At 36.0% G+C, this 25,534-nt stretch overlaps 1 protein-coding gene across 3 annotated transcripts in view; it reads left to right on the forward strand.

Annotated features, from left to right (window-relative positions):
* LOC136039413 (uncharacterized) overlaps positions 1-25,534 on the forward strand; it is a 104,256-nt gene that overhangs the window by 25,963 nt on the left and 52,759 nt on the right. Inside the window, exon 1 of one of the 3 annotated variants that reach the window (XM_065723139.1) lies at positions 15,593-15,739. The exons of the other annotated variants lie outside the window; for them this stretch is intronic. The gene's annotated coding sequence lies outside the window, so the exon portion shown is untranslated. Of the gene's footprint in view, positions 1-15,592; positions 15,740-25,534 lie in introns of those variants that run through there. 3 annotated transcript variants of the gene reach the window in all.

The raw sequence follows: 25,534 nt of genomic DNA on the forward strand, positions 1-25,534 counted from the left end.
TGGGGGAGTTAGGGGGAGGGGCTCATTGATTTGGTGAGTTTGGTGCTTCTGGACGTGCTAGGACGCTGAAAATTGGTAGGCGTGTCAGGGAGTTGCACAAATTGACTTGATAAAGTCGTCTTCCCAGATTCGACCATCTGGGGGCCAAAGGGAGAGGGAAAACAAGAGCTAAGAGCTCATATGGCACTTGTGACGAGGTCGGAAGAGCCAAGAGCTAATTAATAAGTACAAGGTATGAAACAAGAAAGACGCATTGGGGGAATAGAGGGGAAATATATAATTTCGACTTTATATTTACACATTAAGCGGGGGAGGTCAAATATAGGGGGTTCCATGCAAAATCTGTTTGCTACAATTGTTATGCATATTGTAAATTGTTTTCTTATCATGCTTCCTTCTCAAACATGTTTCCTTCTTAAATCGTAAGTTAAAGATACCTCATTTTTATAATCTTTCAGAATTAACCCTTGCCCCCACTCCCCCAAAGAGAGCGGATCCGCCCTTCCAACTCCCCCGAATGTCACAGGATCTGGTCGGAATTTGAAATAAGAACTTTATAGCACAAGATCCTTCTAAATATCAAATTTCATTAAGATCTGGTCACCCTTCCGTAAGTTACAAATACCTCAATTTTCAAAATTACCTCCCCCCTCCCAATTCCACCAAAGAGAGCAGATCCGGTCCAGTTATGTCAGTTACGTATCTTAGACAGGTTTCTATTCTTCCCATCCAGTTTCATCCTGATCTCACCGCTTTAAGTATTTTCTAAGATTTCCGGTCCCCCCAACTGCCCCCCCCCCAATTACGTTTGATCTGGTTGAGATTTAAAATAAGATATCGGAGTTACGAGGTCTTTCTAAATATGAAGTTTCATGAAGATCCGATCACTCCTTCGTAAGTTAAAAATACGTTATTTTTCTTATTTTTCAGAATTACCCCACCCCCCCCCAATATAGCGGATCCGTTCCAATTATGTAAATTACGTATGCAAGACTTTTGATTATTTTTCCAACCAAGTTTCATCCCAATCCCTCCAATCTAAGCCTTTCCCATCATTTTAGGTCTCCCCACCCCAAACTTCCCCCAATGTCACCAGATCCGGTCAGGATTTAAAATAAGAGCTTTGAGCCACGATATCCTTCTAAAAATCAAATTTCATGGAGATCCAATCACCCGTTTGTAAGTTAAAAATACCTCATTTTTTCTAATTTTTCAGAATTAACCCCCCCCCCAACTACCCAAAAGAGAGCGGATCCGTTCCGTTTATGTCAATCATCTATCTAGGACTTGTGTTTATTTTTCCCACCATGTTTCATCCAGATCCCTCCACTCTAAGTGTTTTCCAAGTTTTAGGTTTCCCCCTCCCAACTCCCCGCCCCCATCACCAGATCCGGTCGGGATTTAAAATAAGAGCTCTAAGACACGATATCCTTCTAAACATCAAATTTCATTGAGATCCGATCACCCGTTCGTAAGTTGAAAATACCTCATTTTTCTAATTTTTAAGACTTACTCCCCCCCCCCCAACTACCCCAAAGAGAGCAAATAAGTTCCGATTATGTCAATCATGTATCTGGGACTTGCGCTTATTTTTCCCATCAAGTTTCATCCCGATCCCTACTCTAAGTGTTTTCCAAGATTTTAGGTTTCCCCCCTCAAACTCCCCCCAATGTCATCAGACCCAGTCGGGATTTAAAATAAGAGCTCTGAGACACAATATCATTCCAAACATCAAATTTCATTAAGATCCAATCACCCGCTGATAAGTTAAAAATACTTCATTTTTTCTATTTCTTGCGAATTAACCGGGCCCCCACTCCCCCCCCCAGATGGTCAAATCGGGAAAACGACTATTTCTAATTTAATCTGGTCCGGTCCCTGATACGCTTGCCAAATTTCATCGTCCTAGCTTACCTGGAAGTGCCTAAAGTAGCAAAACCGGGACCGACAGACAGACAGACAGACAGACCGACAGAATTGGCGACTACTATATGTCACTTGGTTAATACCAAGTGCCATAAAAATGAGGTATTTATAGCTTATCGAGTGGGTGATCGGATCTTAATGAATTTTGACATTTAGAAGGACATTGTGACTCAGAGCTCCGATTTTAATTCCCGACTAAGCCTCTGATTTTCCTTTTAAATCAATCTATTGATTCTTAAAATTTTGTTAGAGCTCATACCATATGATCTCTTGGCTCTTAGCTCTTCTTGCCTCGTCACAAGTGCCATATGAGCTCTTAGCTCTTGTTCCTCAAGAAAACTTCAAATATTGATCTTTCATCAATGCCATTTCAACTTTCTTCTCATTGTCTATTGAAAGTAGAAAGTTTGCAATTACCCAGAACGTGGAGGAAATTGGGTCCTAGCTTTTCTATTAGTAGCACTTATTATTGTTTGAAGTCAGTTGGACGAAGTCCCTTGTATTTTCAAAGGATCGTGCACTGTTTTTCCTCGCGTTTCATGCACTTGACATAACTTTCCATTCCTTCGTGCAAAACGTAAAAAAGCGTATGGGAAAAAACGTAAATTATACAATAGGCCTGCTCAGTCTAAGCATGAACAGTTGACTGTCTTAAGTTTTTTTGGCCCTTATAGTGGTGAGTTACATAACATTCCCAACATAAACTTGATTGCAAAACCCTGGTGGTTTCAGGCAGGCAGGCCCGAATTTTTTTCAGGGGAGAGGCGCATTTATTGAAATAGGCGAAATATACGAAAATGTGGGAGAAGCTATTATATTTTAAAGGGACATGTCCCCCATCCTATGTGCTTGCCGGTGTGGAATTATTCGTCAAATTATCTTTTCTGATGCCCACTCCATTATATTGTATGACACCTATTATTATGATTTCATCATTAGCCATTGTCTGTCCTGTACGTGATCCTGATTTGTAATTAAGTTGTTAATTTATGTATTTTTCCTAATCAGCTTCCTGCTCATGTTATTCGAACTGTAACTCATAAAAGGTCGTTAAAATTGAAAGATAAGTAGATATAGCTTACTTTGTAATCTGGTGGAGATGTTTGAAATATGTTACGTCTGAATTATGAAATCCGATTTTTCGTTTTCCGCAAAGGAGCTTTTGCAATTATCGCTGACGTGATTCACGTTATCAAATATTCTTGCTGCACCTTTGGTGCTCCATATACTTTAATGTTTGAAGTTGACTTGAAACAAATATTTAATTTTCTTGTCTATTTTACAATTCGTCAAACGATAAATTCATCAAAACAGCGGCGCTCAAGCAAATACATACTGAGCCGTTCCTTCCGTCCGTTGTGTTTGGGGCAGAATTTAACCCCTCTCCCCCTGAAAATTTTTGTATGAACCAGAAACTACTAAGGCAGTCCCCGTTCAAGGTATCTTAACCACGGCCCCTTCAGTCGTGGACTCCCAGGTAGCTTTGCTTGGTAATTCCTTTCCCCTTTGAATAGCCATGATTTTTTGTTCTTAACCAAATTCGTTCTATTTTTTAAAGTTGAATCGATTGTCAATAAGATACGTAGGCTATTATCATTTGTATTTGAAATGTGTTTTCCTTTGGATTCGCACGAAAAACGTACATTAACTAAATACATATATTACAAAGTTTTGATGTACAAGCAAGAAGCAGTTTAAACATGAAATGAATAAAATAAATTACCATGCATTAGATGGGGACTGACGTCCCCTATTAACCCTTTTAGTGTACCAGAATGCAGTTTAACCACTACTAACAAATGGATTAAATCCATCTGGATTAAAAACGTCATTAAACCGTGGAGGGATATCCTGGATTTTATTAAGAAAGACGATTCAAATGATTTTTATATCCCTGTTTCTATTTTACTAAGCCTTAGTGAAGTCACGTTTATACCAGTGCAGCCTGTTCAGCCACAAAATAGACTGTACTATAATTTTCATAAATTTATAGGAATTTCAAAATGGAGCATGCAAATAAAAAATAATGAAAAAAGAAAAAAATTGGAAACTAAAATAGCTTGAGTTTTTTTTTTTAGAGAATTATACTTGTACACTAAATTATCGATGTCATGGTCAGTAAAAGATTTCTCCAAGACTATATATATATATATATATATATATATATATATATATATATATAATAAAGCACTACCATTTAGAAGTCTACATATATTGGAAAATATAACGCGTTAGTTTATTTGGGCTAGTTTTGTACCCGCCAAAGCAATAATAGTTGCTCGTTTTAAGTTGCAACCTTGTTCTCTAATTCCGTAAGAAAAACTTTTTTTGGTTAATGACTTCGCAATTTTAGTATGTTGTTGCTTTAGCGTAGTTCTCCTTATTATTTTCTCGGTGATTGTAATACCCTGGTTAAATTTGTACTTTTTGTGCCTGTACTCAATCTTCCTCGAAAGGTGCCCCCTGTATTTTCTATCATCAGCTTGAGCAAACTTGCTGAAACGGAGTTGCGTTTAAGAATGCTTCTCATTCCACAATTCGGCAGCCCCTCTGGAGGCCCGGCTTGTGTTTTGCACCGTATTTCTATTTTATCCACGAAACCAGTCTTGTTCCATGGTGATGTGAACCTCTTGACCGTTCCAATTGCCGGTACTTATAAATTTATATTTCCTTGTGATCATAAATAGATCAGTTACTGGGTAAGTTTGCCAAGACTTGTATTTGATGGTGTTTTGGAAAAAAGGTAGTGGAATCTGCGTTATCTCTTTGTTATCAACTGGTTGTCGCCGTGGATTTAATCCGCATCGATCTTCAAAACTTGAAAATGTTTTGCAAACTAAAACATTATTCCTCTTCTTAAATTTGTTAGATTTAAATGATATACGAGTATTAAATACTTCCATATGGCATTTTAGATTCAAAATTCTAAAAATTATTTCTATGACACATCTCTGTTAATTTTACTTTCTCGTTCGGATTGTCGGAGGTCTGGTATGTACCGAATTCCTTTTGTAAGTTCTGAAAGGTCAAGGTTTTCGATTAAGTACCAAATACCCTTCATTGCAAACAATTATAAGATGAAGGATGAAATTCTGTTTGATCCATCCCAAAAATCTCAGCTAAATTTAAAAAAGCAAATATAAAAGATTGTTTGCTAAAATTTTGATTATTCACCATTGATGATGGAAAATTAAATTATTTGATCTTCTTATTTGTGTGTTTTGTTTTTGTGTCCCTGTGTCTGGGATGGCCTCCCACGCCCCTCCTGCCCGATATTTATTTATTTACTTATCCTTGTTACTTCTCTTTTATGAGTTTTTTTAATTTTCTATTTTGTTTGTCTTTTGCCGTGTTTAATTGTGGAATTATTAGTATGATGAGAGGTTGATTTTTTTTTTTATGTTTTCGCACAGTCCCAACCTTACGAGCTCTGCTCGCTGCTGGGGCATAATGTTGTTTTTGTATTATTTTAAGTTGAATAAAGAAAAAGTTCAAGTTGAAGTACTGAATTAAATTCTTCGGTATGATATGGTCTTTGAGTTTTTGTGAAAGTTTAGGCCATTGGATAAGAATTGTCAGTTTTTTTTTGTTTTTTTTACATCATCATTCTGGGAGCATACTAACATACATCCCGTTCTTTGCTACCCTAATTTTTCTGTCCTGAATCTTTATCTTGATGAAACCGAAATTGATACAGACAATCACACTTTTTCATATTTGACATTTCTCTGTTGCCGAATAGCTCTACCTCGCAGGTGAATCGCAGATGGTCTGCCTAATGAAATTGGAATTGGAATAAGGTTAATACTACTATCATTAACAACTCACGACCATACCAAGCTGTCTGAGGCCGACACAGCTACGCACGCTCCTCTTCCATCCCAACATGTATAAAGCCTCCTTCTTTTGCGCCCTCCCAGGAAGTTCCATTTCCCTTAAAAGCTTCCTTGCAACATTCTCCCACTCTAACCGACGACGACCTGCTTTTCGTTTAGCCCTAGACGGTTGGCTGGAAAGGACAATCTTTGGTAATCTATCATATTTCATCCGTAGAACGTGCCCTAGCCATGCCAACCTTTCTCTTGTTATAGCCCTAGAAAACGGGATTGAACCACACTTTTCGTACAGCCACCTGTTTGACATACGGTCAGTCCTTCGGTATTCGGGTATCCAAAACAATCAGTAGGCAATTTCTCTGGAAAACATCTAGCAAATCTTCCTCTGTAATTCGAAGCGCCAATGCTTCAGTACCATACTTGACCACTCTACGCAGAACATACCCTAGCCATGTCAACCTTTCTCTCATTATAGCCTTAGAAAATGGGATAGAAAAACACTTTTCGTACAACCTAGGCCTACTGTTTGAAATACGGTCAGTCAATTGGGTATTTGGGTACCCCAAACAATCAGTAGGCAATTTATCTGGGAAACATTTAGCAAATCTTCCTCTGTATTTCTAAGTGCCTATGCTTCAGAACCGTACCTGACCACTGTCATCACTATAGTCTCTAAATTCCTACTCTTACGCCTTTTTTATCCATGATAAAAAAAAATATTTTTAGCTACTTCATTTTGAAAAGGATATGCCAACGGTAAAGTTTCTTTAAAAAAATCATGTTTCGATGTTATATCATTCTTAAAGGAAGCTCAGAGGGTGGTCCTTCTCGAAAAATGTGTTAAATGTAATGGGCCGTGGTCATTGAATCCAGGCATACCGTCAGTGAGAAATAAAGCCGAATTTTGAATGTGTAAATAGTTTTCATGCAGATGGCCTGAATAAAAACATAAAACTAAACTAGATCTACATTGCAGGGACGACGTGAGGTGTTGCGGCAACCTCTGTTCAGATTCGCCGAGTAAAGTGTTGCGAAAGCAACACTTTGGTCTTGTTTCCTCGCTTTGATTAAATGCTGAAGTTGTTAATCTATAAGGATCTTAAAATAAATACTAGGTACACCAACTCGCAAAAGTTTCAAACCCCTCATCGCTGAAGATGATTGTAGCCTAACAGTCGATTATTTCTTACAAGTCCCCTACATGTCTTACCACTGGAACCAAATTCATCTCATCATCAAATACACCGAAACAAATAATAGGTACACTAACTCGCAAAAGTTTCAAACCCCTCATCGCTGCAGATGATTGTAGCCTAACAGCCGATTATTTCTTACAAGTCCCCTACATGTCTTACCACTGAAACCAAATTCGTCTCACCATCAAATACGCCGAAAAAAATAATAGGTACACCAACTAGCAAAAGTTGCGAACCCCTCATTGCCGAAGATGATTATGAGCTAACAGCCGACTGTTGCTTAAAACTCCCCTACATGTCTCACAGTTGGTATCGGCCTGTTTTTGCTTTCAGTTGTCAACCCCTTTAAACTTTCAAACTGGTATATCTCATGAAGGAATTTTTCTACCAAAAATTGGACGAGATATACTTTGATCAGCTCATTAAGTGCTATCGACTGCCGGCGAAAAAAAAATCTATCTGTCTTTGTTCAAAAGTTGACATTTTTGCTGTAGGCCAAGTTTCTAAGGTCATCACTTAGAAAGAAGCAAAGGATAAACTCTAATTTCTTTAGCAATGAGAGAACTTTAAAAGTTTAAGAGGCACATCTGATACCATTTGTGTATCGGTCTATTTTTGGTTTCAGTGTGTAACGTACTACTGAAGTTGTCAATCCCTTTAAACTTTCAAACTGGTATATCTCGTGAAGGAATTTTTCTACCAAAAAAAGGATGGCATACGGTTTGATCAACTCATCAAGAGCTATTGACTGTCGTCGAAAAAGAATATATGTGTCTTAGTTCAAAAGTTGACTTTTTTGCCATAGGCCAAGTTTCTAATGTCATCACTTAGAAAGGAGCATAGGATAAACTCTAATTTCTTTAGCAATGAGAGAACTTTTAAAGGCCCATCTGATACCATTTCTCTACTGCAATCCCAAGTGCGAAAAACCGAATGATAAACTCAGCTGAAATCACGAACAGAAATGGGTAGAAACAATAGACGGTAGCCCTTTCGGTCCCCACTTTTTTTCTTTCTGTAAATTTTTCTATTTATCACTTAAAGAAGATATATTGGATGTGGGCCGGGTAACTGTCGCATATATTTAACGCTTATAGATTCTAATCTATCTTCAATTTGAAACTGGTGCCTGCTTGCTTGCCTGCTAGAACGGAGCTTTCCACTCGAAAGCAGAAACGTGGTTTGATGAAACGAGAGCTTGACTGCATAACTTCAGATAGTTCTTTCTGACATAGGCTATAAAACTCCAAGTCACTTCACACTACAGACTCTGCCTCAAGGACAAGTAAGAAACCATCCTTTTTGGCCCCAGGCAAGAGTTCTACGAAGCTTTCCAAAATGCAATGTCATATTCATCAATCCGGCCTAAGGTCCACACTTTCTGTAAAAACCGCAGAGGTTAGACCCTTATCACTTTCTAGGAATAAGCTGAAATCGGGGTGCTAGGAACAAAATAAAAGAAAAGAAAAACCGCGACAAAACCAAAGTGTTGCTCTCGCAACACAATTAGAATATAAAAATGTATTTACTATCTGCAAAATCAAAATTTTGTAAGTTCTCGACAATTAATTTTGAATGAATGAATGGTAAATTTCGATAAAGTTTATTAAATTTTTTCATCGAGCAGCTTGATCAGCTTCTGCATAGTAGAAATAGTACGGCCCAATTCGTAATCTTGCAAATCGTCCAGTTGATGCTAGATTTGTGAAGCCTCTTGATTCTATGCTTCCTTTATCTTTACATCAGCAACAAATCTTCCCAATTCATTTATCTTCGGTAGAAATAGCTATAAGGAAGCTCAAGTATAATTCTATTAGTTTTGATGGTATAAGCACCAAGCACCTAAATGTTGACTGTCCAGCCCTTCTTCAACATTTACAACTGGTGTTTAAACGTGTTAATGTGCTTCAGTTGTTCCTGAAAGTTTTTATACGCCTATCAGGGTCTCCTGCAATATAAGTACAATTTTTTAGTATATTCTCCTTTCAGAACTTCTTCCATTTATTTTGTGAAAATCAAATTTGGTTTTCGGCTGGTTTGGGCTGCCAGCAGGCCCAGTGAATTCTGACTAATTACCTTATTGGAGCTAATTAAAAGCAATCCGAGATAAATTTATGTACCTTGGATCCCTGCAATGGCCTTGAAAGTTAAGCATTCCCAAGCTATTGCTCCCAAAATATTTTGGTAATTTTTGTTCCTAGATGTTCATACTCTATCTTTCATGTATACATTTACTTGTCCATTCTACTGTTCCATTTACTTGAATTTTTAATATAGTAAACGTTTCTTATCTTGCTTATGTGGATGATATTATTTTGGTCAATAGGGCTGGAAAATGGTTTTTTCTATCTTTTTCAATGTAAGTAAAGTAAGTAAGACAGCACTGGACCCTTTAGGTCCAAACCGGCGGTGCTGATCTCTGTTTCATTGCCCTTCAGCCAGGAAGTGCAATGGGGGTCGGGGGCCAACCATCCTGTGCTTTCACACACCCTACCTGCTTACCTTCCCCAGATTTCTCGAGATACCCATTTAGAGCTGGGTCGACTCTGGCTGAGCTTACAGAGTCACGCCACTGACCCCCGTCCCAAACTAAATAACTGGTCACAACTGGGATTGAACCCGTGCCCCTTAGACACAGAATTCCCACGCCAGCGCGCCAACCACTCAGCCAGGACGGCTATTGCCGTCCTGCCAGGATCTTTTTCAATGGTAGTGTCTAAACCTAATACGATTGGACATTCTCTAAACACAGTTGTGAAAATCTTTCATTAGCTATTATATCATGACTAGCGTTGTCAACGCGGTACAGTTGTGCCGTTCATGGTATACCTTAGTGGTTCTGGTACAGTGCGGTAGATCTGAACATTTTCTGGTGTATTTTGATTTTCGTCTGATTACCGCAAACTTTTAATATGCTGTTCAGATGGTACAAATTGATCTTTTGTGGTACAATTTATGTCGGAAAACTGGTACTGTCGGAAAACTTCAAAGCGTTGGCAACGCTGATCACGACTTCACTAGTTTGCGAATCTTTTTCTATTCCATCGGTTTCTTCTTTTTGGATAGGTGGGAATTAATGCTAAATTACTGCTAGTAAAATACTAAAATCTTTCCAGATTCTCAAGGTCACTGAATGCACTAACAAAATTCCATTAACCTATCCTAAAACTGCTGCAAAGCGAGGTAGACACAATAGAAAGTCCTTACCTAAATTATAATTAATTTTAAAAAATGGTTTAATTTTGTTTCTTTTTGTATTTTTCACAAAAGAAGGCATCGGTTCGGCTCGTTTATATAACTCTCGGTTTCTTTTTACTTTTTTTTTTTACTGTATCTGCCTCCGTGGTATAGAAGTTTAAACTTTTTCCCCACGCTTGGCAGAGTTTGTACCACGCTTGGTGGAGCTTCCTCTAAGGTTGTCACACTTACGCTACGCTTGATCCGCGCCACCTAATGTCCGTGATTTCTGATATAGGGTGCTCCCCTAGATTTGAGTTACGAACTAAGATATTTTCCTGTGTGTTTTCAATTCCTTTCTGTATAAAGAGGGCTTCCTTTTTTAGCCCCTGCCAAAAATTTCCTGCATCCTTTAAATCCTTTCTTGCGAATTTAAGGGGACTAGGTAACCGAAACTTTGAACCGATGTGTACTCGCCAGTCACATACATAGGAGGGGTTGGTTTGGGATAATGGCCTCAGAACTCTACGGATTTTAATGTCCCTTTCGTATTTTCCGCCATTATTCATATTATCAATATGTTGTTATTGTTTTTTTTGTGTTGTGGGGGGGGATTTGATGTAAACAACTTGTTCTCTTTCTAGTAATGCCATTATTGGTTTGTTTTGTTAGGTTTTTGGCAAGGAATAAATCAGGTAAATGACATTTCATATATATATATATATATATATATATATATATATATATATATATATATATATATATATATATATATATATATATATATATATATATATATATATAACTTCTAAGAATAGCGACTCCGTTGCAACTGTGATTACTTGCGACTTTAACTACTTACAAATGTGACTACGTGTGACAGCAACTGTGACAACTTGTGTCTTGTTGTAATTGTGACTGCGACAACTAGCCACCACAACTACTTGTAACTGCGAGTGCGACTACTTTCGACTTCGACAACTTCTTGCGACTGCGACTACATGAAAAAGTGACATTCCGGAGCTGTGACTGGGTCTGTGTCTATTTGTGACTGTGACTACTGGTGACGATGACTACCTGTGACTGTGAGTGCAATTCGTAACTGCAACTACTTGTGATTGAAACTACTACTTCTGTGACTTAGACTGTGGCTGCTGCTGCTTCTACTGGTTCTGCTACTCCATATAACTACTACTACTACTAAACTGTTGAACTAAATCAAAACAGTTTAAGTGAATCCAGGTCTTCAAAATGGTCCGTATGTGCAATATATCAGTAACAAAATAGGATATTAAGTTGAAACTTTCGGGGAAAGTTCAGGGACATGTAAAACTAAATCAAAAACAATATGTATCCAGATTGTCTAAAGGGCGTCTCTACAATGTCCCCGGAACAGCTAAGTTTATTATTTTAGAACTATCAAGGCATGTCGTTGAAAATGTTTAACTAAATCAAAAATTAGTGCGTGCATCCATGGTTGTCAAAGGGCGCATCTGTGATATCTATTGAATGGCTATGTTTATTAAGTTGAAACTTCCAGTGAATGTTGAGGTGAATTTTGAATTAAATTGAAAGAAAATATGTGCATCCTGGTTGTCAAAGGGGCATATCTGCAGTATCTCAGGGTATTAAGTTGAAACTTTCAGGGCTTTTTGGGGGATATTGAGCTGAATCAAAAGACACTATGTGCATCTAGATTGTTAAAAGACCGTACCTACAATATCTTAGGATCTTCGAAGGGTATTATAAGGGGCGCTGAACTAAATTAAAAGACGCTATGTATGTGTATTCAGGGTTGTCAAAAGAGTTTATCTGCCATATGTCAGGAACGCCTAAGTGAATTAAGTTGGCACTTTCTGAGCATGTTGAGGGGGTGGCGGATTATGATTTGCCTATACTCATGTTGCTTCAGTGGATTTGCTTGAATAATACTCTACTTACCCAGCCATACAAAGTTCTATAGTAAAACTGTAATCGAAATTTGTTGCAAAGTTTTTGTCGAACATGAACAGAAATTACAGTAAATAATTAAGTTAAGATTAAAACGAATATATACTACCGCAAACAGGAGTAGGGTTAACACCCTGTGCTTTGTAAAGACCTAAATGTTGTTTGAACTTTATTGAAAACACAATGCAACTAAATTATGTCTCTTTTTTTAACGTTAAATAATGCAGATACAGAACTGCTGACATACACAGAAGCATGTACACACGCACACACATATATATATATATATATATATATATATATATATATATATATATATATATATATATATATATATATATATATATATATATATATATATATATATATATATATATATATATACATATATATATATATATATAGAATTACAATATGCATTTCAATAATTAGTTTCGGAAATCTTGCTTAATATGATGCTGATTTCTTTTTTTTTGTGACAAATAAAAAGTGGTTGCTTAAAAGAAGAATTGTGCTCAGTGAAGCTTTCTAGTCTTTAAAAGGCAAATGGGTCGCTAGCCCCCAGCCCTGTTAGTATTTTGTATTTGTTTTAAGTTTAATTTGATTATTTAATTATTTATTGTAATCTCTGTTCCTTTTGGGTTTTGCTTCCTTATTGATGTTGGTTTGTGCTCATTTTACAGTTTAAGTACTATTGACTATTTTTCCAATTGTCTTAAGTCTATTGTAGCTCTTGGAGTTTTCTTTGAAGAAATTCTTTTATAATTTTTTTTTATAGATTGATTCATATAAACGTAGTATATACCCACAGTATATATACTGTGGGTAATATACCCACAGTAGTATATACTCCTGATTCCACAAAGGATCAACTATTAAACCAAATTTTTGCATTAACCCAAGCATTACTATTCTTTACATGCCAGTAATCATTATAATTTACTTGATCGGTATTCTGGCCATGCAAGCATAGGACCTTCATTGGGGCTTTTCTATCAGCTGAATCAAATGCCTGTTCTTGTTTCATAAAACTGACGTATAGATGGATCAGATGATTCAGACAAATCTTGATTTTTAATATAAAAGTGAAAAGTTGGTCGAAGCGCCTTCTTCCTATCCCAAAGCTTACATGTTTCTCTTAAAATTTTACTTACAACGTTTTTTAGTCAAATAAGTATCATCATACTAAGTAATTTGCTTCCTACAGAAATTAAGTTAATGACACTGCAATTACAGCACTCGCCACTGGAGTTTTCTAGATTGAAGTTTTCCTAAAACCATCAGAGACTTCCTTATTTTAGAAACATGATTTGATGATCTTCTGCAATTTATCATTAATTTTGCAGCCTTATTTTAAAAAATCGCTTACCACTCTATCAGTAACTAGGACCTTATCATTTTTGTTTATCATTTTAGTGGTCTCTAGTTTTGCCTCGCAAAATAAATCCCCCTTCACTTCCAAAATGCATATTTGTTGTTTAGCCTTTTCTATGTAATCACAGTTGTTCCTGTCGTTTTCTATTTAATACTTTCCATATTATTAATTGAAACCTGTTCCTATCTTTATTTGGGACAAGTCCAGGCTGACTGCTTTCTGTTAATTTCCTAACATACCAAAACAACATCTTACTATTATTCATATATCTTGCATTATTTTGTTACATTGGGTTTCTTTGTTTTCGGATTTTATCATAGTATTATTTTAACCTGTGCTGGTTATCTGCTGAATTTCATACTGTTCCTATCTTAATCTAATTTTTGATCTTAGTATTTCAAAATTTCCCTTTTAATAGCTCTAAATCTCTGTCGAATTTTCTTAACATGGTCCAGTATCGTAAAAACTTGACTAACGTAACAAATAATGACATAATATAAGATATAATGACTAACGTATCAAATATATATCGTTACATTATTTAAATGGGACAATATCTTACTATTATGCCGTCTGGATGTAATTTCCAGACGCACAGTAATTTTATTCATGGCCCCTATTAAAACTTTTCTTAACCCAGAACCAAATTTCATTCCGATCCCTCCACTCTAAGCGTTTTCCGTGATTTTAGGTCCCCCTCCTCCAACTCCCCCAGTGTCAACGGATCCGGTCGGGATTTAAAATAAGAGCTCTGAGACACTATATCCCTCTAAATATCAAATTTCATTAAGATCTGATCACCCGTTCGTAAGTTAAATATACCACATTTTTTCTAATTTTTCCGATTTGCGCTTACCTTAAATTTCCCTTATTCTCGTGAGATCTGTTCCTCAGAAACTTCTTGTGCAAAACCGCTTCCCTCTTCTATCAATCTTTAAGCGTTTTGCTAATAATATTCCTGGTTGTGTTTTAAACACCTTCTGCTATTTTGCAAACCATTTCCCTAAAATTGTTCCAGCTATCTTCTGAACTATTATTTTCTAAACTCTCTAATTTAATATCCAACTTTTCGTGGACAGTTTCTTTCTGATTCTCATCCTAGAATCAATCACTGGTAATACTTTTGGAGAGTTGTTACCCTTCCTAGATCGGCTTCAAATGACTATAAATTGGCTTTTGCGTGTTTTGTACAACAGAAAGATTTCTTCAAAGTTTATCATCATTTATAAAAGTCATAACAATTAAAAAAATTGAATTGTCATAATTTGTATATTACTGCTTAATTTCTTATTTTTCTTTTGTTTAAACTTTAGTTTACAGATATTTATTAAACAAAATTTATTATCTAGTATCTGCATTTTGGAAGCTATCCAATATAACAAAAGCATAAACAAAGAAGGCAGAGGATGCTCCCGAAAAGCAAAAATTTCTTGCCTAGGATATGTCGAAAAGGCAAAACTTTCTTAGAAATGAGATATTGACCAGGATCATCAGCGTCAGCTGATGAGGGGAATAGCTCTAAACTGTTTCTAACTGTCGGTGTCCGATAATATATTAATTTGTTTATTTTAATCTTCGCTTTCCTTATCGAAAATTTGAAATTTTCCTCGTTTATCAGGAAAACAATCTAGAAAGGCGAGAAAAGGGACTAAGTTTATGGAAATAGTCTCGAACCTGAGGATTATTGCTAGTGAAAAAAGGACTAAGGAAGCCCGTTCCCTTCCCTTTTCTATTATGTTCATTCACTCCCTCTTGAAATGAGTGTCTGAGCCAGTTTGCGAAGGGGTGGGGGGTGTATTGGTGAAAACTGTAGCCTTTATCTTCTTTCTTTCAAAAGTTTTGCCCTTATAAATTTTATAGGCTTCATTATCCGTGTTCTAACGTAACAGTGAAGTCACCAGGAACTGTTTCTTTTCCATTAGAATGTCACTCGGGCGTCGATGGGCTGTAAGTGATAAAATGACATTACTTTAAATTCATCAATTTAATGGTCCACAGGCCTTTGTTTACCGATTTTTATCCATCTGTCGTTCAAACGAAAAGGTATCCAATTAGCAAGGCGTTTTCTCAGGTTCCACCCTCCCGGTTTTGTTTGTCAGAGATGTTTGCCTGGTAAGCCCGGTTACTATATGGGACCCGCAGGTCGCCAGCTTTTACCCGCCGTCACTTTTCATCTCCAGCGGTTACCTGTCCTCTTCATAGTCAGGTGTTAGTCGTTTCATGGACTTCAATAGGTATACGAGTGGAAATCCAAAGTTTTAATTGAATCTTTTTATCAGGTAGGAACTCTCTATTGGTGCGCGAATTTGTCTCTAGTTTTACGCTTTTTCTATACACGATACTCAGGACTATGGGTGGCTGTTCTGATATACAAGCCACTAAATGAAAAAAAAATCTAGCAAATAATTGAGCTCAAGTTTTCTTGAAAATACTGTATTCTGTTTCGTGGACAAAGTCGTATCGGTGACCCATTTTCAAATCATTCCCTTCGTATTTCTCTTTAATGGTATATCACCCACTCTTCAACTTGTCATGCAATAGCTGCTCTTAGAAAAATTCGGAGGGGGGATATACCCTCGTGCTTTGTCGAAATTTTGTTAAGGATGCAAGGATTGGAAATGATTGTTTTACCATTTTGGCCAGAGTGCTATTGTATATTGTATATTTGTATCATTCTCGGCGGAGAAATTCCCGGTATGCTTTCCTTAAGGATGCTAATAAGATAACTTCGAAGATCACACTGCCTTCCCATGACGAAATTAAAACAGTTCAAAATAGGGATGAAACCTTTTAATTGACAGTGAACAGATATAAATTTTTTTAACTGGATATTTCGAACACATATACAGTGTTCATCATCAGCAGTAATCTTACTGCTGATGATGAACACTGTATATGTGTTCGAAATATCCAGTTAAAATTTTTAAAATCTGTTCACTGTCAATTAGCAGGTTTCATCCCTATTTTGAACTGTTTTACTTTTGTGATGCTAATAAGCATTGTGGTAAACCACAATATTTGGCTAATTTGAAAAATGGGTAGAAAGGGGTTGTTTTAAAGCTATTCTTTTTTTGTTTTCAGTTAGTATTTTACTTAGAATAGTAAATTCATGTGTAAATTCAGTCACTAAAGTATGTGTCTGTATTATAAGCAGACGGAGAATTATTTTTTAGTAGGAGGGGGGGTGGGACTAAGTCCGTAGAGTAAAGCTTAAGTTGAGGCAGAGATTTGAAAAGGGTCCTCTGCTAGAAAAGAGCAATATTTTTCTGGGGGTTATTAACTTTCTCCTTTTTTCGGTCTATTTAAGGGGTAGACATCCATCCTGAAATCTATCACCTCAGTAGGTACTCATGCTTCCTTAGCTATTAACAGAGTCACTCCCACCTAACCGCCTCTCCTCGACCCCACTACGCCCAACCAGAAAAAAATCCCCCTGAAAATGTCTGTACACTTCCCAATAACCATTACTATATGTAAACAACGGTCAAAGTTTGTAACTTGCAGCCCCTCCCCCGGGGCTGTGGGGGAGTAAGTCACCCCCAAAGACATAGTTATTAGGTTTTTAGACTATTGCTGAACAAAATGGATACCTAAAAATTTTGATCCATTCACTTAGGGAAAAAATGAGCGTGGGAAGGGGCCTAGGTGCCCTCCAATTTTTTGGTCACTTAATAAGGGCATGAATTTTTAATTTCAGTTAGAATGAGCCCTTTTGCGGAATTCTAGGACCAATAGGTGGATACGATCACCCCTGGGAAAAATAAAAAAAATTCCTTTATTTTTATAAATAGGAGTTTGAAAATTTTACAGTTGGGTTCTCTGATACACTGAATGCGATGATGTGATTTTCGTTAAGATACTATGACGTTTAGGGGTTTTTTCCTCCTATTTTCCAAAATTAGGAAAATTTTCTCAGGATAGTAACGTTTGATAGGTAAGAATGAAGTTGATGAAACTTCACTAGGATATAACCTCTATGCTGTTGAATTTAGTAGCTAGAAGAATTTACTTAACTGTTATTTAATTTACTTCATAAAGTGGAACCTCATTTTGTTAAATTGTGGGAATATATATATATATATATATATATATATATATATATATATATATATATATATATATATATATATATATATATATATATATATATATATATATATATCATCCTCTGACAACACATTAAAACAGAGCTTCTCAAAATTTGATGTGACCTAAAGATAAATGCTATATTTACTAACTTGACAAAACGTTTTTTAAGTCTTTGTATGGTTTAAAAACTAGGAGGTCATCGTTTGTCATCTTATGTATTTGTTAAGCCGAACAAATTGCGAAAATTATCTATGTTATCATGCTTGAAAAACTCACTGATATTTTGAGAAATTAATTTTGACCCGTTGATAACCATTTGTCAACTTGACCTTTTAGCCACTTGAGATGGCATGGGGCAAAGCCTCTTTGCAATTTGAGATGAAAAGGTTATTAAAAGTATGGCTGATATTTGTTAGTAGACTGTCTGCTATCCATATGTAAAATGGTCAGCTTACTCAAACTGTCTTTTGTTTCATTTTACTGCTCTGCTCTCAAGAAGCTTCTTCTGATAGTCGGCCAATGTATTTTTGGAGTACATTATTGTGTCTGAAGCGAACTGTCTTCATTTTTTTTCTTTTTAATGAAGAAAGAATCAAAAGTACATATCACCTAAGATGGCACACAATATGCAGAGGATGTTGGGGGTTGGGGTTGAGGAGGCTCTTGTCCCGGGCAAAGAAGTTTTAGGGGCGCAAACTTTCAAATAAATAATCTAACAGCTATAATCATTTTGTAATTTTTGATTATTTTTTTTATTAAATTGGAGTAGAATGTGCAATCAACAAATGAAAACAATGAATAATTTATTGATCGGAATTTTGTGGGAGACAGGTAGAGGGGTAGTTAATCAACAGTTTTCCCCAGGCGCAAGAGAGGCCAAAACATGTTGTAAAGTGGGGAATTTGGTTTACTCCTTGCTCTAACAATAATACTCTTTATTTTCTTCTGTTCCTCGTAAAATCTTAGATTACTTTATGTATACATCGAGATAAGTTATTACCATTTATTCCAAACGAACAAAAACATATATTTGGTAAATGTCAAAACTTTTTCTTTATTTTATTAAGAGCTGCATTGTCGTTTTGTGCTGAATTTGGACATATCTTTTTAAATAAGTTCCACTATGCCCTATGAAAATCACCCATTTTTCAAAACTTACTGAAGAACTTTTTCTGGATTAATGTACAAGAGTTTATTTCGTTTGTTCATTTAAGTGGAAAATCCCCCCATCCCTCCTAAAAAAAACTTTGGGCAGGTTTTTTATATGAAAAAATATTTTTATTTTTTTCAATATGAATTGAAATTTGAAAAAAATTGAAATTTGAAATATTTGAAATATTTCATTATTTCACCCATGAAGTACAACTAAATTTTTATATGACTGTTGCTCAATACTTTGAGTTAATATCGCCCATCTACTTAATTTTTGTGTTTCTATGCGCTGTAAGTAAAGTTAAGTTTTTAGGTAAATAACCTCATAAAAATTGTCACTGATCTTTCTTCTTTTTTTCTTAAAAGCATGTCTCTGGAAACCCTAGAACCGATGATGATCTTTCTTTCCATTGTTTGTTCTTTCTCTTCTTCCCTGCCTTGAAAATTTACTTTAGTATTGAATTTCGTAATTCAAAGTAGTTGAACAGTAAAAATTAGATTACTTCTACCAGAAGGGTGTTTCTCCCGGTAGCTAACCGCCAGACGAAACCCTAATTTAATAAGTTTGAATTACTCCTATATAGACTACTGTTTAAGCCCCTGTCATGCAAACGTCTGAAGTTAGAACTCCCTCTGTTCCGCCGTTGAAATATTTAAGATTGAAGTGTTCTAAGATTTTGGACTCAGCTCTTGCTAATTTTATGACTGTATTCGATTTAAGTAATTGAAAATAGTGTTGCAGAGTCACGCTTCTCCGCTAGACGAGTGGAAATGTTGTTTCTGTTGATGCATGTTGTTCCACTCATTTTCGTTTTCCTGCTTTGGCCTTCCGTTACTCTGTCAAAGATATCTTGATTTGAATTTGCACCGGAATTATAAAGAACTGAGAAAAACTACAATGATGCTACATTTTTGCTTTAGCTCAAGTGGGAAACGGATTATGTTTTTTTTTCTAATTGATAAGATTATATGAATGGAAAAAAAATAATCTAAACTGTAAAAAGTTTTACTTGAAGTCTAACTGATGCAGGCACGTACGCAGGATTTTTTTTTTCAGGGGGGCCAAAACCTTCGAAACAGCAGATATAAAGTAGCACTTGTTTTTATTTAGCAATGCAAAAAGCACGTATATCGGAAAATAAAGATTAACTTTAATCTGTAGTATTGTAGCGGATGGGGGAAAGAAGACTGAAGCCTCAAAAGTACGTTTTAGGCTCAGGTTATGTTCATAGCGATTTAGAACCAGTGATTAATCTATTATATCCCACTGAAAGGGAAATTTTAACAGGAAATTGAAAGGTTTAACAGTGCAATATGGGTGCTGTGGGGGGGGGGGGTAGTTCTTCTATTGTAAAAACGTAGATTTTAATGAAAAATTATAGTTTCCAAATTGATCCATTAAAAGCTGTACTTTATCCTGAAAAGGGTGGATAAACGCCATAATATCAAGGATAATTCTATTTTGCTGTGGAAAGCAAACTCTCTTTACAAAAAAAAATAATAACAGTACAATTGCTAATTACTTTAAAGAGGGTAAAAAGTTAGACAGAAAATGGGTTAATAATTGGGCAGTGACTTGACCGGATAATTGCATGCTGTAAAATCCTCCAAAAAAGGCTTCACACATGTATCTAGATTCTTAATAAATGTCCTACTTTTGCCAGAAATCCCATGAAACCATGGGGAAATCAAACATTTCACAAAGTTTCGGGGGGGCCGAAGGCTCCCCTCCCCCCTGCTTACTTGCCATAACTGATGTTATTTTGGGTCTTATGACTTTAAAATTTTATTTGTTTCAATATCTAAATGTAACTTTTGCCCTTGGTAATAAAAAGCCAATTCGCAATAATTTTCTTACTGATAGCTAGATTCAGCAAGCGATAATTTGAAATAGTCAGATTTTTCAAAAATTGTTCTGTTTGTCCAAAAAATTCTGATCAAATGTGCGCTAGATAAATCTTGGCATTAGCAAAATCTCACTGTCAATCGGCCTTAAGCTATTGTGGGACAATTGTCTTTCCATGAGCAGTGTCATTGTAAGTAACTGCGCTCTCCGATATGATATGCTTATCTATGCATCGACGATGCGCATATTTTAAACTCTACTCACTTTCAAGCGGTAAAATACAGTTGTGAAAAACGAACCTTAAATTTTATTTGGAGTACTTTAAATATGTTTAATCCCCAACAAATTAACTCCAATAATTCCATTGTGAATAAATACATACATGCACTGGCAGATCCAAGGGGGGCCGGAGGAGGGGGAAGCTCCCCTAAGATTTTTCTGGCGCCCTCTTATCATTTTCTTTCTCTTTTTTACTCTTTTTTAGAATAAATTTGTCAATTTGGTCAATCATTGGCATCTTTGTCACAACTCCTTCCCAAGATTTTGCTCATTGGTGCCCTTATCTCATTTGGCCTCCCCCAAGATTTCGCTCATTGGTGCCCTTGTCACATTGGGCCTCCCCCAAGATTTTTCTCATTGGTGCCCTTGTCACATTGGGCCTCCCCCAAGATTTTGCTCTAGATCCGCTCCTGCATACATGTAGTACATTCTGCATTACAACACAGAGTACGTTACTACTCTGACCCGAATATTTTCTTGTTGGGAATTTCTAAGGGATAGTTGAGCAAAAATTTAAAGTTTGTGGCGGAAATAACTTGTGCTGCTTATAGTAGACCACTATATACAGGCCCAACATGTTTTCAGTGTGTTCTCAACAACAAAACAACAACCTGTGTTCTCAACAACAAAGAAAAAGTCAGGTCAACTTCGTATTTTCAATATTCTTTGAAAAACGAACTGTTTAGAATTCAGAATCTACAAAGATGAACACACTGTATATCACCTTTTATTTTTAACTCAGCACCATCAATTAATATTTTCACTGGGCAAAAATATGAGAAGTAGCATTATTTCGAAAGATTGATTAGTGTCAATTTCATTTATCTTTATGATAGGGGAACCATATAATTTTTTAGGAGGAAGTCGATTTAAAATGAAATCTTTTTTACGTTATGTTTGATTCACCTATTTTTTAACATGTTTTAGTTTACCTATTTTTAACATGTTTTATGGAGGTATGATTCTCTGTCAGGCATTTGCGCATAATTTTTTTTTCGGAGGTAGGGTCAACGTGAGAAAAAAAACTTATTCGATAATACGAATGAGAATTGTCCAGAAATTTTTGAAGATATAGAATTTCAGAAGGTTGTCCTAACCCCCCTCCCCCCCATCGTACGGCCCTGATCCTCCCAAGTCATAAAATAAATATTTTAGAAGTTTCAGCGTTGCAGAGAACTTGTACATGCTAGATGAAGTGATTGAACTAGGTGCATTTTTTATTTTAGCCAAAAACAAGTTTGTGAAATTATAACTTTTCTATGATGGGTAGAAGAGGTATAGGCCTACCCTGTGTATATGCTTAGACTACCCTGTGTATAAGCATAGACTACCCTGTATATATGCATAAGGATGATGGAAAGACACAGTGTTTGTTAAACCTGAACCCGAATGCGAAATAAAAATACATACTGTTATTTGTTGAAGATGAAGAGTAGCCATGTGTGTAGGAATTTATTTTGGGTTGGAGGCCCAAATTTAAAAAGAAGTTAAATATCTGAAGAATGTATGAAATAATAATGAAAGCCACAGTATACATTACGTCGGGATCTGTGAAAAAAGATTTGCGATATTTTAGTTACGAATGGTCAAGAGCAAAATATGCAAAAAACTTATTTCGGAAGAACGCGAAAAAATCGAAAAAAGTAGAAATCTCCACGTTTAGGAGCGAGGCCAGCCCCAAACGTCCTCCAAATGGATCATTTTCAAGCTAAAAAGTCCGAAACTGGAATTATGCGGAGCTGTGTTTTTGGACCTTTCAGATCCCTAGGTAAGGCAGTAGACTGAGCCTTTCAAAACTTAACCGCATTTATTTGAGTACCAAACTGGAATGTGCATGAATACTTATTGGCTCCCTAGTAAAGCAAAAAAAGGAAATCAGAGCAATTAATAATTCAGATAGTTCTTAGAATTCAATTACTCGTATAGTTTCTTCTATTATGCAATCAATTCTTAAATTTTCATTCACTTTTGGTCAATTTCTCATTTTGACTCTTGCTTGAAGCAATGTTTAAATTTGTATTACAGTAACGTTTTTCCTCGGATCATTATTTCTAGTCTTCATCAAATATTTATCATTCGTATTGATCCCGTGGTTTTGCCTGTTGCATTATTAATATGGAGTCATTATAGATTACAACAGAACTCTTGTTATCCTAATGAAGCTGCAATTTAGAAACTAGTAAGGTTCAGCAGCAGTTTGTTTTTTTATGGCTGGTTGCGCTGACCTTGGTTGACAGCACAATGGGCACCCAATATCGGATTATTGCTTCTTCTACGGGAGCTTTTTATTACAGACTAAAGTCGTACGGTTGTTGAAACAGAAGGATTTAACAGATCTAACTTAGTCAGGTTATCTTAAGGTTCGACTCTTTGTAAGGCATAGTCATGAGCTTTGTTAAGCTAAGCTTCGATGCTTTAAGCGGCCCTTGTGCAAGCTTTTCCACATCACGATCGTTAACAACATCTAATTGATGATGCTATGAAACTATTTTATCAGCGATATATGGTACATACGCAGGATTATTTTATTGGAAGGGGGCATGGGGTGATCTCTCCTTGTTTACGTCTCTGTGTGGTACACTTGATTATCCCATGCAAAAGATAGATAATTCCCAAGAAAGACCAGTGCGTCGAATGATTCCAAACGACCAGTGGCCTTAGATCTATCTTTAGCGAGAAATGGTCTTAAACCTCAAAAAGCCTGTAGTTGGTACATTGTGCTCTTGTTGCATCTAACATGTTCAAATTGTGTAGGTGGTTCAACGACGTACCCGAGAGAGAAGTGTGTCGTGGCGTGTCCTTCCTCTCGTGATATCGATGTATCTTCTGGATTCTTTATATTTTGCCCATAGAATTTTCCTATGTTTGATGGGTTTTTGAAATTTGTCCCTCCCCTTTCAAAAAAAGTTCTTGTGTACATGCCTGAAGTATAATGCTGCAGTTCAATCAGTATTAACAGACATTTATATTTTCTGGTTGATCCTCTTAGTGAAACGTTATTGTGAATTTTGTAGTTTGCAGTTCACATTTGGTTGTTGTACAGGTCAGAAAAGGCACTTGGACAGATATTTTGCTTCAGAAGGACGGGAACAATGCTTCAAAAAAACCAAAAATAGACGAAATTATATCGAGCAATCGGAGGAATTGTATGAAAATCTTGACATTTCGTTGGAGGTGATGAGTCACTGGTAAGGGCTTTATTAAGGGCAGACCGAAATCCGAAAAAAAACAAAATGTTTTTGCATATTAAATCGTCAATATTTCCCTCAGAAATCCTCCTCCTGGTGCGGGTTAGACATCGCAGTCAATATGTAAACAAAAACTGCACCCCTATGTTTTTGAACTGGTTAAGTGGAAACTTACAGAATATCTTAAAACATTAGAAAGAGTTGTGAATTCTGGTTTTAGTGAAATAGACCTCCGTATTCAGCTATGTTGTTCTCGGTGATAGCGGGTGCCAAATTGAAAGAATAAGCGCAAGAAAAATGAGCTTAAAAACGTGTAGTTTTCCTTCTGAGGTTTAGTTTTCTCTGGGAGTCTTAGCTACTGAAACGTCTATTCGGTGCCCTATGCTCCAGCTATGAAACTGGGAGATCTTTATCTTTTTATTGTCTTTGGGAATCAAGAAATTGCTAGTGTTCAAATTTTTACGAGCGAAAAACGTTGTCAAATTGAACGAATTAGCTTTCCTTATTTATTTTCACGGTTTAACGCGGCAACACTGACAAAAATGTGGTAGTGTCCTAAAAAGTTTATAATTTTACAACATCAAAAGGAACAATCTTAGGAAATCGAGGTTTTCAAGTATAATTGCACATAAGATCGGAACAGGGAAAAAGCAAATTTTCATTCTGAGGTCCCTGGTGTTCCAACTGTTAGCCACTCTGTAATTATTAGTAATAATATAAGTTGCGGGAATTCGATGTTTTAAGCTCTTAAAACTCTGTGCCTCCTTTTTATATACCAAAAAAATTCTTATGTATGTGCCTATTTATTCTCATCTGTATAATCAATTGTTCTCGACATACTCATTTATTTTTTAATACTAATTAAAATCTGCTCATAATCCTTCTTCACTAATTATTTGCTTTATTTCAACTAAGCACAATTATTGAACTCCAAATCTTGATATGTTTCTCTGCAGCTTCTTGTTAGTAATTAAGGGGCATGACAGAATTGTTTAGTTGCTACTTCAGATTGCGCTGAAAGTTAATTCCAGCCTTTCCCCATGTTTTCAGTAGTTAATCATTGCTATAATTGCAGGTGTGTGAAGGACGGGGTGTTATGTGTCACGAAAGTCTTTTTTTCCTAGACAGACACAAGTGTTCCTCCTGTTTTTGGTGTCTATTTGTTTTGCAGGTGTTTTCATTCATGGGTGATTATTAAAAAAAAACATTTATGCTTTAATATTGATTTGTGTGATGTTTCCTGGTTAATAGAAATTAATAAAAACCATATTATAATACTTTTAATTTATGATATTTTTATTTGCTTATTTTGTAATGTAGACTACCCAGTTTATCATAGGCGCACAACAAATATTCATGGATGAGAATATATATATATATATATATATATATATATATATATATATTGAGGCTTATATATATATTATACATTAGTATGTTTGAAGGCTTTTTGTACATAAAATATTCAATTTTCACAATGTCACAAGTAGGTGAACAGGGCTGCCGAACTGTCGGCTAGA

This window comes from Artemia franciscana, chromosome 19 (genome assembly GCF_032884065.1).
Source record: "Artemia franciscana chromosome 19, ASM3288406v1, whole genome shotgun sequence".
Taxonomy (NCBI): Eukaryota; Metazoa; Arthropoda; class Branchiopoda; order Anostraca; family Artemiidae; genus Artemia; species Artemia franciscana.